General features: G+C 35.9%; 1 long non-coding RNA gene across 1 annotated transcript in view; it reads left to right on the forward strand.

The window, feature by feature from the left end:
• The first annotated feature begins 1,572 nt into the window (after positions 1–1,572).
• The window catches only part of LOC128316449 (uncharacterized), a 248,717-nt gene continuing 230,870 nt past the window's right edge, over positions 1,573–19,419 (forward strand). Inside the window, exon 1 of the long non-coding RNA XR_008300382.1 lies at positions 1,573–2,447. This is a non-coding gene — a long non-coding RNA (uncharacterized LOC128316449). The remainder of the gene's footprint in view (positions 2,448–19,419) is intronic.

The raw sequence follows: 19,419 nt of genomic DNA on the forward strand, positions 1-19,419 counted from the left end.
TGGAGAGTGATATTCTGGCCCTCAAGAGCAATGTCTATTAGGGAAGACAAACAATAATTCATTCATTTGTTCAAATAATTTTTATTGAGCACATTTTTACTCCAGTCACTTAAATATGTTCTAAGATACACCAGTAAATAAAATAAAGTACCTGCTCTCATGGAAATTATTAAAGAGAGGAAAAATAATAAGCATATAAATAAATGCATAATAAAATGCATAATATTAGGTAGTGGAAGTGCTATAAACAAAAATAAGGTAATGAGGCTATTTTATTTTTAATTTTTTAAGTTTATTTTTTTTTATTTTGAGAGAGAGACAGGGGAGGGCCATAGAGAAAGAGAGAGAGAATCCCAAGCAGAGAGAGAGAGAGAGAGAGGGGGCTCAATCCCACAAACCATGAGATCATAACCTGAGTGGAAATCAAGTGTTGGATGCTTAACTGATTGAACCACCCAGGCATGCTGGAAATGAGACTATTTTAAATAGAATGATCTGGGAAAACCTTTCTGAGAAGATTATATCTGAGCAAAAACCCAAATGAAGTGAGAAACATAAATACATAAATACAAATTTATTTTATAATATTGGAATACAAGGAAAGTGAAGGATATGCAAGTCACATCACCATTTATTTCACACATCAATATTTCCAAAAATTTATATTCTCTAGCCAAATTCAGTAACTTACTCTAGTGCCAATCCTTTCTCAATTAGAGAAAATCTTCCTTTAAATAAGTTTTTCATGTAAGATGAACTTCTTTATATTTACTAATGAATGTATACCTTGCTTAATGAGATATTTATGTTATTCACTATTTAATTATAAATCAATATATTCTTAGTGATATAAAAATTAGGCAATAGAAATGCTGCCACTGGGGTGCCTGGGTAGCTCAGTCCGGTTAAGCATCTGACTCAATTTTGGCTCAGGTCATGATCTCATGGTTGTGAGATGGAGCCCTGCATCAGGCTCTGCACTGGGCATGGGGCCTGCTTAAGATTCTCTCTCTTTGGGATTCCTCAGTGACTCAGGAATGTCCAGCTCTTGGTTTAGGCCCAGGTCATGATATCATGGTTCATGGGATCAAGGCCCCCATCAGGCACCATGCTGACAGCACAGAGCCTGCTTGGGATTCTCTCTCTCCGTCTCTCTCTGCCCCTCCCCTACTTGTGCTCTGTCTGTTAAAAAAAAAAAAAACGACAACAAAAAAGTGCTATTACTGATATTCAACTAATTCTATAAAATAAAGGTGTAGCATAATTTATAAATGATACAAATAGAAACTGTTTATGATAAAAATTATTACTTTTTACTTTTTCATGTTTCCTTTTAATTTTTGACTTTAAAAATAAAAATAGTAGTACTAGAATAATTAAAAATTTTCTAAGTAAAATTAACATTCCTAAACTGCTTTCCTAGAGGGTACTTCAAACATATAAGAAGAGGAAACATACAAGATTTTCATGTTTCTTTGAATATTTTCTAAGAAATTAGATACTCTTGTCCATACATCTTATTCTATATCCCAGTTAAGGGTATATTTAAAATCCTCAAGACAAAAACTGTGGTGTGTCATCCATTTTTTTGTCTGTCACCTTTCAATCAGTGTTTAGTTTGCATTAAAAACATTTTTTTTCTCTAAGTTTGTTTGAGACAACTCTCCACATTTTGTTGGTTTTCCTGGGCCATTTTTCCAATTGAATTCTTTTTCTTAATACATAATTAAAGTAAGTATTTTTAAGTGTTTTTGAAAGCAAATATACTTGCTGATATAATTTATTGAAATTTTGTGAATTAAAATGTTCTCCAAAACAATTGTTTCCTGTCAGAGTTTTAAACAAATTACTCCAAAAATTCCAGACAGTAGGCCAGCAAAATGTCAAAACAAATTTTAACTTTGATCATATGGGTAAACTATTCAAATTCATGTGACTCAACCTAAGTGTGCCAAATAAAATAAAAATCATTGAAAAATGAAATTTTCTGATTTTCCTTTTTAAAAATAGTTTACAGAAGATGTTTCCAACTATACTTTTTCTATTACTTATGGAAGAAAATGAGATTCTTGCCACATCATTTTTTTTCTTTTCTTTTTTATTGCTTTCTGGACATAATTGACCATTAATTTTTTATTTCATAAAAGAGGTATGGTATACTTTAGCATTTGAGGGCTAATGATATATCAAAAGTGTGAGAAAATTCAGTGCAAGTGACTTCATCATGAAACTTTTTTAGTTAGAAAATGATATAAACTTGGAAAGAAGCTCTAGAAATCCTGTTTGATTTTTCCTACTGTCTTATACCAGGTGAACTTATATTGGACTGAGAAAATGAAGTAATCCATCGTCATCATCAACCTTTTGTTGAGGACTTACTTTGTTCCAGAACTTGATATCACAGCATCATTTTATTTCATCATTTAATCCCTTCAAGCAACCTTAAGGTAGGATGCTGTTATTATTCCAGTCCCCTGGAGGCTCCAAGAGATTAAATTTCCAGTTCTTAAGGGGAAGAGCTAACTGCATCTATTGACTACATAGGTTTGAAGTCAAGAGCTCTAATTAGAATAATTTATAACCAATATGGTTTTTTTTGTCCCTGTTATCCCACTGCTTCTTGTCATTGAATTATATGTATTTTTTCTCCTTAAATCCAACATGATTGAATTTATTATGTCAACCAGACTTAGTTTTAGCTTTGGATTGTCGTGTTTTGTTTCCTTTCTGACTCCAAAATTTTCAGGATTCAGCATTTAATTTTTTTGTGTGTTTGTTTAAGATAATTTTTATTTTTAGTTGAAAATGGACTCATCCAACAAACTCTTATCCAACACATTTATAATTTGGTCTTTAATATTCAGGCTGCTGAGGAGGACTAGTGAACCACTTCTAATTTTTTATCTTTCTTTCTTTTTCTCCTTTTCTTTCTTTCTTTCTTTCTTTCTTTCTTTCTTTCTTAGTCTCTGAAGTAGAACTCAGTGATTCATCACTTACATATAACACCCAGTGCTCATCACAACAAGTGCCCTCCTTAATGCCCATCACCCATTTAGTCCATCCCCCTCTCCCCTCCAGCAACCCTTGGTTAGTTCTATATAGTTAAAAATTTATGATTTGCCTCCCTCTCTGTTTTTATCTTATTTCCCCAGTATTCATCTATTTTGTTTCTTAAATTCCACATATGAGTGAAATCATGTGGTATTTGTCTTTCTCTGACAGATGTATTTCACATAGCATAACATACTCTAGTTCCACCCATGTAGTTGCAAATGGCAAGAGCTCGTTCTTTTTTGCTGGCTGAGTAATATTCCACAGTATGTATGTATGTATGTATGTATGTATGTATGTATGTATATCACATCTTCTTTAACCATTCATCTATTGATGGACATTTGGGCTCTTTCCATACTTTGGCTGTTGTTGATAGTGCTGCTATAAACATTGGGGTGCATGTCCCTTTGAAACAGCACACCTGTATCCCTAGGATAAATACCTGGTAGTGCAATTGCTGGACTGTACAGTAGTTCTATTTTTAACTTTTTGAGGAATCTCCATACTGTTTTCCGGAGTGGTTGCATCAGTTTGCATTACCACCAACCGTGTAAGAGGATTCCTCTTTTTCCACATCCTCGCCAAAATCTGTTGTTTACTGAGTTGTTAATTTTAGCAATTCTGGCAGGTGAGAGGTGTCTCCTCATGGTTTTGATTTGTTATTTCCATGATGATGAGTGATGTTGAGCATCTTATCATGTGTCTTGTATATCTTTGTATATTTTCTTTAGAGAAATGTTTGTCCCTGTCTTCTGCCCGTTTCTTAACTGGATTATTTATTCTTTGGGTTTTGAATTTGATAAGTTCTTTAGTGATTTTGGATACTAGCCCTTTATCTGATATGTCATTTATAAATATCTTCTCCCATTCTGTTGGTTGCCTTTTAGTTTTGTTGATTGTTTCCTTCACTGTGCAGAAGCTTTTTATCTTGATGAGTCCCAATAGTTCATTTTTGCTTTTGCTTGCCTTGTTTCTGGTGACGTGTCTAGTCAGAAGTTGCTACAGCTGAGGTCAAAGAGGTTGCTGTCTGTGTTCTCTAGGATTTTGATGTTGTCTCATATGTCTTTCATCCATTTTGAATTTATTTTTGTATATGGTGTAAGAAAGTGGTCCAGTTTCATTTTTATGAACGTTGCTGTCCAGTTTTCCCAACACCATTTTTTGAAGAGGCTGTCTTTTTTCCATTGGATTTTCTTTCCTGCTTTGTCGAAGATGAGGTGAGCATACACTTGTGGGTTCATTTCTGGGTTTTCTATTCTGTTCTATTGATCTATGTGTGTGTTTTTGTGCCTGTAGAATACTGTGTTAATCACTATAGATTTGGAATATAGCTTGAAGTTTGGAATGGTGATACCTCTCTCTTTGCTTTGCTTTTTCAAGATTTCTTTGGCTATTCAGGGTCTTTTGTGGTTCCATACAAATTTTAGTATTGTTTGTTCCAGCTCTGTAAAAAATGCTGGTATTATTTTGATGGGGATTGCACTGAATGTGTAGCTTGCTTTGGATAGTATAGATATTTTAACAATATTTCCTCTTCCAATCCATGAGCATGGAATGTTTTTCCATTTCTTTGTGTTATCTTCAACTTATTTCATAAGTATTCTATAGTTTTCAGAATGCATATCTTTTACCTCTTTGGTTAGGTTTATTCCTAGGTGTCTTATTATTTTTGGTGCAGTTGTAAATGGAATTGGTTCCTTGATTCTCTTTCTGCTACATCATTATAGGTATATAGAAATGCAACAGATTTCGATACATTGATTTTGTACCCTGCATCTGTGTTGAATTCATGTATCAACATGAGTTCTAGCATTCATGAGTTCTAGCAGTTTTTTGGTGGAGTCTTTCCGGTATTCTACATAGAGTATCTTGTCTTCTGCAAAGAGTGAAAATTTGATTTCTTCCTTGCTGATTTGGATGCCTTTTATTTCTTTTTGTTGTCTGATTGCTGAGGTTAGGACTTCTAGTACTATGTTCAACAATAGTGGTAAGAGTAGATATCCCTGTTGTGTTCCTGACCTTAGGGGAAGAGCTGAGTTTTTCCCCATTGAGGTTTATGTTAGCTGTGGTTCTTTGTATGTGACCTTTATGATGTTAGCTGAGGGTCTTTCATATATGATCTTTATTATATTGAGGTATGTTCCTTCTATCCCTACTTTCTTGAGGGTTTTTATCAAGAGAGGATGCTGTATCCTTTTGAACACATTTTTTTTTTGCATCTATTGAGAGAATAATATGGTTCTTATCCTTTATTTTATTAATGTGGTATATCATGTTAATTGATTTGCAGATATTGAACCACACCTACAGACCAGGAATAAATCCCGCTTGTGAATGATTATTTTAATGTACTGTTGGATTAAATTTGCTAGAATCTTTTTGAGAATTTTTGCATTGCTGTTCATCAGGGATATTGGTCAGTAATTCTCCTTTTTAATAGGGTCTTTATCTGGTTTTGGAATCGAGGTAATGTTGGCCTTGTAGAATGAATTTGGAAATTTTCCTTCCATCTCTCTTTTTTTGGAATAGTTGAGAATAACAAGTATTACTCTATATTTGGTAGATTTCCCCTGGGAAGCATCGAGACTTGCATTCATGTTTGTTGGGAGATTTTTGATCACTGATTCAATTTCTTTGCTGGTTATGGGTCTGTTCAAGTTTTCTGTATCTTCCCGCTTCAGTTTTGATAGTTTATATGTTTCTAGGAATTTATACATTTCTTCCAGATTGTGCAAGTTTTTGGCATATAATCGCTAATGATAGTCTCTTATAATTATTTTTATTTCTATGGTGTTGGTTGTGATCTCTCCTCTTTCATTTGCGATTTTATTTATCATGTTATTTTCTCTTTTCATTTTGATAAGTCTGGCTAGAGGTTTATCGATATATTTTTTTTAATTCTTTCAATGAACCATCTCCTAGTTTTGTTGGTATGTTCTACTGTTTTTTTTTTTCATATCATATATTTCTGCTCTAATCTTTATTATTTTCCTTCTTCTGCTGGTTATAGGCTTTATTTCATTCTCTTTTCCAACTCCTTTGGATGTAAGGTTAGGTGGTGCATTTGAGACTTTTCTTGCTTCTTGAAGAAAGCCTGAATTGCTATATACTCCCCTTTTACGACCACCTTTGCTGTGTCCCAAAGGTTTTGGACTGTCATGTTTTCATTTTAATCAGCTTTCATGTATTTTTTATTTTTTATTTCTTCTTTAATTTCCTGGTTATCCCATTCATTCCTTAGTAGCATGTTATTTAGCCTCCATGTATTTGTGGTCTTTCCAGATTTTTTCTTGTGGTTGATTTTAGATTTCATAGATTTTCATTGTGGTCTGAAAATATGCTTGCTATGATCTCAATCCTTTTGTACTGGTTGAAGCCTGATATGTGACCCAGTGTGTGATATATTTTGGAGAATGTTCCATGTGCACACAAAAAGAATGTGTATTTGCTGCTTTAGGATGAAATGCTCTGAATATATCTGTTAAGTCCATCTGGTCCAATGTGTCATTCAAAACCATTTTTTTCCTTATTGATCTTCTGCTCAGATGATGTATCCATTGTTGTAAGTGGGGTGTTAAAGTCCCCTACCATTGTTGTTTTATTATCAATGAGTATCTTTAAGCTTATTAAATGATTTATATACTTGGCATCTCTCAATTTGGAGGCATAAATATTTATAATTGTTAGATCTTCTTGTTGGATAGGCCCCTTTTTGTTTTATTGCCCTCCTTCATCTCTTATTATAGTCTTTCACATAAAATCTAGTTAGTCTGATATAAGTATGGTTACTATAGCTTTCTTTTAATGTCCTTAGCCTGATAAATGGTTCTTCATCCCATCACTTTCTATCTGGAGGTGTCTTTGGGTCTAAAATGAGTTATGTAAGCAGCATATCAATGGTCTTGTGTGTGTGTGTGTGTGTGTGTGTGTGTGTGTGTTTATCCATTCTGATACCCTGTGAATTTTTATTGGAGCATTTAGTCCATTTACATTCAGAATAATTATTGACAGATATGAATTTAGTGCCATTGTATTACCTGTGAGGTCACTGTTCCTGTAGATAATCTCTGTTCCTTTCTTGTCTTTGTTGCTTTTGGTCTCTCTTTCCCACTCAAAGGGCCCCTTTAATAAATTTCTTGTAGAGTTGGTTTGGTGTTCATGAGCTTCTTTAATTTTTGCTTGTCTTGGAAACTATCTCTCCTTCTATTCTGAACAGCAGCCTTGCTGGATAAAGTATTCTTGGCTGCATATTTTTTCCATTTTTCTTGTTGAATATATCATGCCATTCTCTTCTGACTTGCAAAGTTTCTGTGGAAAGGTCTACTGCTAACCTCATGTGTATAGCCTTGTAGGTTAAGAACTTTTTGTCCCTAGCCGCTTTCAGAATTCTCTCTTTATTTTGTATTTTGCAAGTTTCACTATGATATGTTTTGGGGTTGACCTGTTTTTATTGATTTTGAGGGGAGTTCTCTGTGCCTCTTGGACTTGAATGTTTGCTTCCTCCCTCAGATTAGGGAAGTTCTTAGATATAATTTGTTCAAATAAACCTACTGCCCCTTCTTCCTGCTCTTCTTTTGGGACTCCTATGATATGGATATTATTGTGCTCTGTGGAATTACTGAGTGCCTTAAGTCCACATTTGTAATCTAATAGTTTTCTTTCCCTCTCCTCTTAAGCTGTATTATTTTTCATAATTTTATCTTCTGTGTCATCTATTCATTCCTCTGCATCTTTCATCATCGTTGTGATTACATACAGTCAGTTTTGCATCTCATTTAGAGCACTTTTTATTTCTGCCTGACTAATTTTTTTTTTAATTTGTTTTTTCAACGTTTATTCATTGTTTTTTTGGGGGGACAGAGAGAGACAGAGAATGAACGGGGGAGGGGCAGAGAGAGACGGAGACACAAAATCGGAAACAGGCTCCAGGCTCTGAGCCATCAGCCCAGAGCCTGACGCGGGGCTCGAACTCACGGACCACAAGATAGTGACCTGGCTGCAGTCAGACGCTTAACTGACTGCACCACCCAGGCGCCCCTCTGCCTGAGTAATTTTTAGGTTTGTTGTCTCTGTAGCAAAAGTTTCTCTGGTATCTTCTATGCTTCTTTCATGCCCAGGTAGTATTCTTATGACTGTTGTTCTAAATTCTTGTTCATATATATTGCTTATATCTGTTTTGAATAAATCCCTGATTGTGATTTCTTCTTGACCATTCTTTTGGGGCACATTCCTCCATCTTGTCATTTTGTCTAGGTTTCTGTCTTTTGTGTGTTATCAAAGCTTATTATGTTTTTCCTGCTCCTGAGAGTAATGCTATATCAAAATGGGTCATACACTCTCCAGGACATGGCACTTTAAGAAGTGTTTCTGGTGTATGCTGTGAACACACTGCTGTTGTGTTTTGGCTGCTCTTTCCCACAGGTCAGTCATCTGCAGAGCCTCTCTGGCTTGAAATAGTAAGTTTTTGGACCTTTAACTTGGTGCGTTTTGATCTGTTTGTTAAAATAAACCTGATTAAAATAAAAAAACACCCTGATCCAAAAACAAGAAAAGAATAAGGAACAAAAACAAACAAAGGAGGGGTGCCTGGGTGGCTCAGTCGGTTGAGCGACCCACTTCGGCTCAGGTCATGATCTCACAGTTTGTGAGTTTGAGGCCTGTGCCGGGCTCTGCACTGACAGCTCTGAGCCTGGAGCCTGCTTTGGATTCTGTGTCTCCCTCTCTCTCTTCCCCTCCCCCACTCATGCTCTGTCTCTCTCTGTCTCAGAAATAAAAATTTTAAAAAAATTTTTTTAAAAAAAGGAAAACAATAAGCCTGATTCCAATGAAAAAGAAAGAAAATAAAGAAGAAGCCTAGTCCTATTTCAGCCATAACTGAAGCTGACATTTTGAAGCACTCTATGATCAGTAGACTTGGTACATGCAGTGGGGCCTATGCTGGTCTTCTGGGTGAGAGGCCCACTGGCTGATTCACAGTCAATCCTGCCATAGTAAAGATGCACCTGCAGGGCACAGGGGTGTGGGGTTTGGTATAAGTGGCCCCAAGCTCCAGTGGGGGCTCTGTGTTGCTCACTGAAATCTGACCATGCTGGTGAGTTGGAGGTGGGGGAGTTAGAGGTGGTAAATGGCGTCACCCCACTCTCTCCTCCCTGGAGAAGGGAGTTCAGCCTGCAGCTGTTCAGGAAGTCCTCAAAGAAAAGCAAACAATCTCCCTTCCTGTATCCCAGGCTTATGTCAGATTCCTGCCCTCATTCTGTCTGTGCCTGGGCAGTTGGCATTCCTGGAACCACAGTTCTCCTGTATTTTATCTCTGGTGCGTGGCAGGGATTCAAAACTCCAACAAATCATAAAAGACCTGGCATGGTGTAGGCCCCATCCCCTCTCCTCTGGAGGAGAGCCTCATAGCACTGTTGTCTGCTCCTAGTCCTCTGCTCCTTCTCCCCTGGAGCAACATTGTCCCTGATTCCAGCGAATGCCATGCATTTCTAAAACCTCAGAATTTGAGCTCCACTGTAGGTGAAAACTTGCAATAGTCGGTTCCTCTCGATTTCCCAGTCATTGTTTTTGAGGAAGTGTTTTTCTTGCATGAACTTGACTCACAGTTTTCTCTCCCCCTCTCTCTTTCTCTCTCTTCTCTCCATAGAAATGGCTCCCTTCCGTCTGTGGCACTTTGGTTTTTCTCTCCCCCAGTTTTTGTCTCTGCGCCGGTACCTGCCATGTTCTCTCTCTCTCATTATGCATGCAGATTATTCTCTTAATCCTCAGATTGATTTCCTAGGTGTTCATAATGATGTGATGTTAATTTAGCTGTGTTTGAGAGATGAGGTAAGTCCAGGTTCCTGCTTCTACTTCTCCATCTTAACTCCAAAAAGTAAATTTTTATATTTCTTAAACACTTTTTCTTTTAATTTTATTTATCTTATATGACATTTAACTAAAATTTAGCTTAAGCACATTTAGGAATATTTACCAAAAAGAGTAATTTTGAGAATAAATGATAGCAATTATTTTTAAAACATGTGAAAAACCAAGTTTTTCTAAACCTAAAGAGGAGCTTTAATGCAGCCTACCAACCCTGTACATCCCACAGGTCACATTTTTTTCTCTCCTAATTCTTTATCTCTTCTAACTCAAACTTTTAGAGAGAATACGCTGTACCTACTCTTTTTACTATGCCTTTATTTTCTTTTGCTACTAACCAATTGCTATATACTTCAGTTTTGACACACTGAAACTTGTCATCACCAACAACCTTTAACAGTCAAATCTAGGGGGAACATTTTTGTTTTTCTGTTAATGTCTTTTACTTCTTCTTTTTTGATCTTTAACATTGTTAAGCACCTAAATCCTTGAAAGACCCCATTTTCTTGAAGCCTGTGATATCATTCTTTCCTGGACTTTCTTTTATGTAGATTGTTTGTCTCCTCATGGTCTTTTCATATTTTACTTATTAAATATGAGTGTTTCACATACCAGCATCCTGAGCTTTTATTATTTTCCCTTTTTTTATACTCTCCTTCAGATAACTCACTCATATCCATGTATTTTATTAATGTGTATGAGGCAATAACTTCCAACTCTGTATCTTTAACTCAGATTTAATTACTGAGCTTCAAAGTATTAGTATAGACCTCTCACTTAGAAAAATTTCAAAACAGAATTTAGCTTCTCTTCCAGATCTTCTCTTCTTCTGAATCTGTTTTGATGAGATGTCTACATATATCTACTCTTCAACACAAATACCTGGGATTTTTCATAGTGCACTTATTCAACATATTCAAACAAGTTTCCATGTTTTGTTATTCATCTTTAATATCTTTCCCAATTGTTCCAAAGTCCTCCATTATTACTACTACTGCATAAACACTTTCTTAAACCAGTAGAAAAAGAATTAAAAGCCAAATGGCATATGGAAGCCTATATATAACAGATAAAAGCACATTTGTTCTGTTCAAGCAGAAGTGGAAGACTCAAAGTGCTATTCGTTTTATATCCATATTACCTCCTGTTGGGACTTTTGCAATACTTCCTTTGAGGTTTAGTAGAAGTGCGTTTAAAATACTGCCTTCATTTTGCTAAGTGAAGGAAGCTAGACCCCAAAAATGTGTCAACTGTATGATTCCTTTATATGGTATTCTGGAAGAAGACAACTGTAGGAATGGGTAACAGATCATTAGTTGCTGAAGATTAGGAAAGAAAGGAGGAAATGGCTATATAAGAGCCATACAGTGGCATTTTTAGGGTGATGGAACTGTTCTGCATGGTATTGCTGTAGTGGATATGTTTTCTCACTGTCAAAAAAGGAATTTACAAATAAGCCAGTAGGGGGAAGACTAGAACGAACCTTGTGGTACTGGGTTGGAATTGGAGATAATAGCATAAACTCGTATTTACTATATTATACATACAGATAGATACAGAGGTAAACATATTTATGTGTGCATAGTCATTAGTATACACACACATATTTCCTAGTTCTGTCTGCTGAAAAGGCCTGTAAGCAATGATGTCTTTTTTGCAGTGAGTATACCTAGTGTCCAGATCTTGGTTTGTCAATATAGTTATCCAATAAAAGGGATCTGGGCTCCTTAGAGAAATGGTTGATCCCAGGGCTGGTCATGGAAAATGTAAAATTAGTGTAAAGCATTGTGTGATACTAGAAAGTAAGGGAATGTTCAGAGAGAGAGAGATGCATAGATGGAGTTATATCAGAAGAACAAAGGAGCCTACATAAAAAAGTTCCCAAGAACCAGTGCTATAACAATTTGAACAAAGTAATAATATTATTGAATTATACACTCCCCCAATATATAAATCTATACTGATATAAGTGAATGATTGAATGAATGAATGAATGAATGAATTGAGGAGAGGGAAGAGATGTGTCTTCCTTTTTGAAGATTTTCAGCTAACGGACATAGAAGAAATGAGGGAAATAGAAAATCACTATTAGAACATCACAGTAATACTTGCTGTAGACACAGTCTACTGATGAATGTTATACTTGGTGGGCAGACTTTAAGGAGAAACAGGATATTTGCATAGACTCAAATGATTAAGGTATATTACAAAAATTTTCAGTTGTCTGTGAATGGGTTTCTTAAGAATGTTTTCCATGAGCAAGTATAGAATTAGTGTTATTTGTACTTACATCTAGCTTTATACCTATAGTTCCTTGATTGTGACTTGTACTATATAGACCACAGGATATTAGGGTTTCTTATACAATAGTGAAAAATTTAAAAACAACATTAATTAATAATAGAGTTTCATCGTGTTTTATTTATATGTAAATGTACAAGCCATTAAAAAACACATTTTTTGCCAAAACTAATGATACTGGGAATTATTATTATAAAATAAGTATGTAAAATCAAAACACAAAATGTATATGTACTATTAACACAATTTTATTTTTTAAAATATGTATATAAACAAATAGAAAAAAGATGAGGAAGAAATATATCAACAGGTTAATAGTGTTTATCTTGAGGAGTGGAGTTGCAGGTAATTTTTTTCTTCTTTTTTATACTTTCCTCCAACATTTGTATTTCCAGAAAAAAAAAATAGCAATAAAACAAAAGTAACTTCCATGGTTGATGTCCAAATCCTTCCTCATGTGGATCCATATTAGGCTTCCTGGGTGCCAACCATTCCTGGCACTGGGAGTGGGTACCAAAGGGCCAAAACCAAGGAGAGCCATCATATCAGAAATAGCCTAGCATGGGAAGTGTCACAGCACAGGGTTGAGTACAAGTCAAAGAATTAGTAAGGATAATTAATAGCCAAAAGTGAGAGAAATCGAATGTAGACACCCAAATCCAAAAAGTAAAATATATAGTTTCAGTTTAGAGCCAGATAGAAAAAAAAAGGATGAGAATAGAAGTCAGTTAAGAAGGAATTGAAGAATTCCCAAAAAGGACCTGGGGCTCATTTTCATTTTCATTTCTGGCTTTCAAGAGGTCCGGCTGACTTGATTGCATAGTGTTAAAGTAGCAAGGAGAGAGAAAAATATTATTTCAAAATATCCCATTTCAAAATTTTAGGATGTTTAATGTGCTTTGAGAAACACCGTGTTTCTAGTCTTTTTCTTTCTGCCACATTATCATCTGTGCAACTCATGATGGTCTCGTTCAAGTTTGACTTTCTCTCTGAAATATTTTTCAGTCCTCCAATCAGATTTATTTTTTCCTTTAAAGTCCTGCAGGTTTTATTTATATTGTTTGTAAAGAATACAAATTTGTAAGCACAGTGAAATAGCAAACGGGTCTTTCAGGTTTGAAAACTCACAGAAGCCTAGGTTGACATATATTATGACCCCTTATGTGACACATTGTATGTAACTTTTAGTGAACTAAATGATGAAGTGCTACAACCATACACATATTTATTAAAAGAAAAATAATAAGGAAATTTGTCACCCACTACAAATATATTCCTCTCGGAAGCTGTATTTTATCTTAGTAGCTAATACTTACACATACCTGCTAGGTACTTTCCTGCTTGCTTTTGAGTCATAAATTATTCTTTAAAAGCTGGCATAGTTCCCAATGTCAGAGTTTACACATTAAATGATAATCTATAACATTTCCTTTACCTAGCCTGGTAAGATTTAAGTTAGGCCTCCAAGACACTGACATTTTCCAGTTAATCATGTTACATTAATGCTGTTAAGATTAAGACAGAAGAGGAAAAGAAAGAAATGGGAAAGGCTGTCATACTTTCATTTTAAAGAAATATAGATACCAACAATTTATTATCATTGCAAATACTTTTCACATTATATAAAATTTCAAATTAATGAAATTATTTCAATATTTCTGATTCCTAAACTTTTTTCTTCTGCAATATGATCATCTTCTTATGAAGCTATTGTTATTTATGATTATGTTGTACTGCCTCTAATAATCTGCAAATTGACTTTCTTTTCTTATTGATATATGATCAACTCATGACATACTCTGAAGTAAACTTTTGACATCTCACATAACAAGGCTGTAACTCTTCTTATAACTTCTTACTTGACTTCTCCATTAGGGACCCCCACAGATGCCTTAAGCTCAAAAACCAAAATCATTGTGTTCACCCATTCTCTCCCTTCTTTGGTAGAGATTTTCTTCTAGCATCTGGGGTCATCTGGTTCTCTATCCCTAACCTCCCACATCCAACCAAACACCAGTTCTTCTCAGAGCAAACAGACATAGAAATTACAAATAGGATACAAATTACTGGGATTTTAGGTGGTAAATACATAGTACCCCCTATTCTTTGGTCAGTGCAGAACCAATTGAGAAACAGTGTCAGAAAGCAGAAATGATAATATTGCCTAAAATTACTGCTAAATGCTTGAAGTCAGTCGTAGAGGAGTTAAATGACTAGAAAGTCATGGTAGCCCCTCTTTCCTCTCATACTTCCATCTGTGTCTTAAGAAAGTTCTGTAGGTAAATTTAGTGTTCAAAAATGAACTTAAGCTTTCTGTTCCCACCGGTCCAGTAGAAAGAAGAGAAAAGATACTGAAATCCTCAGAGATAGCAGATGATTGACATAAAATGTAAACCAATGACTTTCAGCCACAGCAGAACCTACTGTCTTCTGCATGTAGAGGAGCGTTTGAGGAGTGTAGCAAGAGGCCAGGAGTTTATGTTAGGGAGTCCCAACTGCTGGAAACAGGAGAAAAGGCAAATATGTGTATTCCTCCACCAACATGAGGAAGAGGAGAGGAAGAGGGTTTGGAATCATGGAAATTAAGAGAGTGTTTCAAAAAGAAAACAGTTAAGGGGCTCCTGGGTGGCTCAGTTGGTTAAGCGACCAACTTTGGCTCAGGTCTTGATCTCACGGCTAGCGAGTTCAGGCCCCTCATCAGGTTCTGTGCTGACAGCTCAGAGCCTGGAGCCTGCTTCAGAGTCTGTTATCCCTCTTTTGCTGCCAGGCCCCCACTCACACTCTGTCTCTCTCTGTCTGTCTCTCCCTCAAAAATAAGTAAACATTTAAAAAATTAAAAGAAAATATTTTTAAAAAGAAGAAGAAAACACTTAAGTGCAGTTCAAATGCTACCCTTGCACGTGATCCTCCCTGCCTGGACACTTTTAAATTCATAGTCTGACAAGCTTATATTTCTCTTTCAAGGCTCAGGCAAGTGTGAGCTCTGTGAGATCTTAGCTGGGTCCGTGGACAGAAAGCAGGTAGTTCTGCATTGCCTATACTTGCCCTGAAATTGATATTTGTCTTTTAGAATTTACCATATGCCAATAATTGTTTGTACCTCTTTTAATGAAAATGTAATTATTTATACCTCTTTTTCCCCCATGAGAGTAGGAACTATGAAAGCACAGACTGTTTGCTGCATGATAAATGACCAGTACATTTTTGCTTCAGGATGTTTATCACTACATGAATACAAAAAATAAACAAAACAAATATTTAGGTTGGAAACAATCTAATATCCGTTATACAAGCAGATCTGATGAATTGTATTACAACCACGATGGAATGCTACACACATTCTAAAAGTCATGTTTTTAAAGTATATTCAGTAATAATAATTTTAAAAAACACTGACATTGTAGGTGGGAAAAATTAAATTTGCATAATAGTTTCTAAAAATTATATGTCAATATTTAAAATTTATCTATACACATCCATATGTAAAAACATATTTTTTAATAGGAAACATACCAAAATGTTTATGATGTTTATTGTGGGTGATTTTATATTTTTTTATGCTTTTGGACTTTTTACAAATGATAAATATTAGAAAAAATATTATTGTAAAACAAAATAATGATGTGAACTATGGTACACTGGCTTCCTACCTCTGGTATAGAGTGTTCTTCATATTGTTGACATTCAATAAATCTTGGTGAACTGCTAGGAATATTAGGGCCACTGGTTTTTTTTTTTATATCTTTTTAAAGCTTTCAATCACTGTGTTCCTAAATTGTCTGGTGAGTTAATCTGAAAATGTGTATTTAAAATTATTTCCCCAGCTTTTTAAATAGGGCACCAATGTATCATTATTGGCTTCACCTATCCATTCTTCATCTTGGAAAAAAAAAAACATAAAAGAGAGCTTCCTGTTATCTGAGAAATAAAACCATAGGGTGATTAGTAAGGTAGACCATCAGCTATTTCCTAAGTAAAACATGCCATGTTGATTTTAACATAGCCAAATTGTGTGTTTTAAGTTGTTCTTCCAATGTCTGTTAAATTTCTTTTTCTATTTTTCTGTCTCAGCTATTCTACCCATCCCATATGGCATTAATTCTGTGTATCTGTATCTGTATTCATAGTTCATTAAGATTAAAATATCTAAATTTATTGATTTTTATTTTTTGGTTAGGGAATTTGGTTATCCTCCTTATTTTTCATACGAGGAGGTATAATTAGCCTGTTTCCTATAGAGCTAAAGGAAGCCCACAGCTCTTGAATTGTTTTGCCTCAAAGTATTTTGCTTTTGTATTAACATAAGAAATTTAAATTTTTGCATTTTTTTCTTTCTATGTGTCTTTCTTGTGCTTTAACAAAGCACACTTTGTTAAAATTATTTAATTTTTTTTCATTTTTCTTGCATTGACAAGGGTTTCCTTTATAAGCTGTCTAGAGCTTGCCAGTATCTTTGCCTAACTCTGTACTGATAACCACAAGTCATGATGGACAGATACCTATTGTAGAGGGTAACTAGGCATACACTTAAAATTTGTACAGAAATATGTGGCCTAGTAAATGTTTGAGGTAAATGTTTGGTATAAAAGTCTTCATGTTCGTCAGTGAATATCTGTCTTAGCAACTGAGCCGTTTTTCCTTTTGTTTTATAGAACCATAATCATAAATGCCCTTCATTTTTAACCAAAGTCTCTTCTTAGTCTTAATGTTCCTTTATTGTGCTTTGCTGTGTGACTTTCTTCTACTTCCTAAATATCAAAATATACCTGTGGTTCCAATACTAAAATATCATAGATCTGGGTTTCCTTGGTGTTAAATGCAGACTCTAAGAGAGCTCCCAATGATTCTTGCTTTCTGGGAGTTGAACCTTGAATAATTCTTTTGTCTTAAGTGTGGATTAGACCTAGCGATTCCTCTCTAGGGAGCAGGATGTAGCAAAGTTGATGGGATGTCACCTATAAGATTAGGGTACAAAAAAGACTGTGGCTTCTGTCTTGGAAGTCTCTCTCTAGCCATCAGCTAGTAAAGAACTTGGGTCATCAGTTCAACAGCCCATGAGGAACTAAATCCTATCAACAACCGTATTGAGGGAGCTTGGATGTAGATCCTCTCCCAGCTGAGCCTTCAAGTGAGATCACAGTCTTAGCCAACACCCCAAATGGGTGTTGTATCCCATGAAAGACCTTGAACCAGAGACACCCAGGTAAGCCGCACTTAAATTCCTGACACACAGAGACAGTGAGATAAATGTTCCATTTTTTAAGCTGCTAAATTTTGAAAGAATATGTTATAAGGCAATAGATAATTAAAATACTCAGCCATATGGTTTTCTGATATTCTTATATAAGGGAAGCTTTACAAGTATATTTTTATAATTATTTTACCTTAAAAAGGGTGGAAATCTGAGAATTGCAAGATGCTGGACTATGTTTAAGTTCAGAATATATAATTTTGGTTAAAAAAGCTGGATACAATCTTGCATTTTCTAGCATATTATTACTGCGATATTGTCTACTTAGCATGATCAATGAGCCAACAAGATGCACTCCTCCCATGTCTAATGAGCTAAACACAGAGCTACATAAGTGCATGAGAAATCAGCTCTCACTTATTATGGAGCAATCTTGAGAAAGATGAAGCAAAGAAAATAACGGCTACTGTCTATCAATAGAAGCTGGGGGAAAGGGAAGCAGAGAGAAACTTTGACATTAAATTCTAGTAGTAGGCCAGGGATATAGGATTTGGCATACTACATTCTGCTTATTTAAATCAATTTAAGATATATAACTCTACTTCTTGCTTTAGTCCTAGAGCAAACTCAAATGTGGTCAAGCCACATTCTGAGAGGACTCTTCATGCATCACCATCTATTTTTACCTCAAGAGAACATTGCTCTGATCATAAGGATAACCCATTACAGTGATACAAATTGGGACAATGTCTTTGTTTTCACTTCTTACCCTGTACCTTGTTGATGTCAACATCCTCTGCCCCCCAAACACTTACCTGGCTGATTTATCAAGGACCTAGATACCTTAATCTAAGTTAGGCTGCCGGAGTCCAGCCCCAGCAGGTCCAGGGGTTCCCGAAGGATGAATGGCATCGACAAAAATAACAAATGGACACAGAAAACAGCAGTGTGTTAGACTGGCCGCTTTATTGTGGCAAGCGTGGCATTTTATTTGTTAGCAATTTCCTTGTAGCGTGTGTCATCTATGTTTCTCGGCTTTACCTAATTCTAAAAATGTTCCTTTGTGTAATCACCCATTAAGGAACCTCATAGTTATTTCTTTGTAATGTTCCCTCCTGCCTTTTGCTTATTGATTAATTTCTTCATACTACTTTCATTTTGTATCTATGTTTATTTATAGTTTATAAAGCGTTTGCTTTGCTATTTTCATGAAAGGTCATCTAGCTCTCAACACCTCAAGTGGAACATTTATAGGGACCTGACTTCTTAATTGTGTCTTTGAACCATTTGCGGTATAAAGAACAAAAGTATTTGCTTTGGTCTGGGGTTCCCGGAGGGAGCCAAGAGGGCCCTGGGAACCCACGCCTTATGTGCTCCCGGAGAGACAATGTATACGTAGGAACTAATGAACCATTCTGTACCTTAACCCACCAGGTCCAGTTATCATCTGGAATGCCTCCTGGGGGCCAAGTGGGCCTAGGGGTTGGAGTAACTTGTATCCATAGATACATTCGTTTGTTGCCAGAGTGGGGATTTTGAACCCATTTGTCCCTCTCTTGGCTGGGAAATATATGGGGCTATCCTTCCTTTAGGTAGAGAAGTCTTTATAGGGTGTCTCAAGGGCTGGATGTAGGGCTGCATAATTTCCCTGTGGAATCTTATTTCTTTCCCCAATGGTTCTTTTCCTGGGGGGCCTGTTGTGGGCAATTCCCCAACCGACAAATCCCCAGGTACTTTCATTGGTAGGGGGGCTGCCGTGACCAACGCTAAGGCCAAATTACATAAAAGCAGGAGTACAAGAAGCTTTACTTTCGGTGGGCCGCCATGCAGTCCCGATCCGTCCACCGCCCAGGCCCTGCCATCAGGCTGGTTGGATAGCTTCACATCTGGCATTAGGCAAATCCAATTCTCTTTCTTGGAAACATGAAACTTGATCAGAGCCCCAGAGAGAATGAAGGTTATTAGCACAAAGATAGCTAATATGAACACACAAGAGAAGGTTCAATAGTTTC

This window comes from Acinonyx jubatus, chromosome B4 (assembly GCF_027475565.1).
Source record: "Acinonyx jubatus isolate Ajub_Pintada_27869175 chromosome B4, VMU_Ajub_asm_v1.0, whole genome shotgun sequence".
Classification (NCBI taxonomy): Eukaryota; Metazoa; Chordata; class Mammalia; order Carnivora; family Felidae; genus Acinonyx; species Acinonyx jubatus.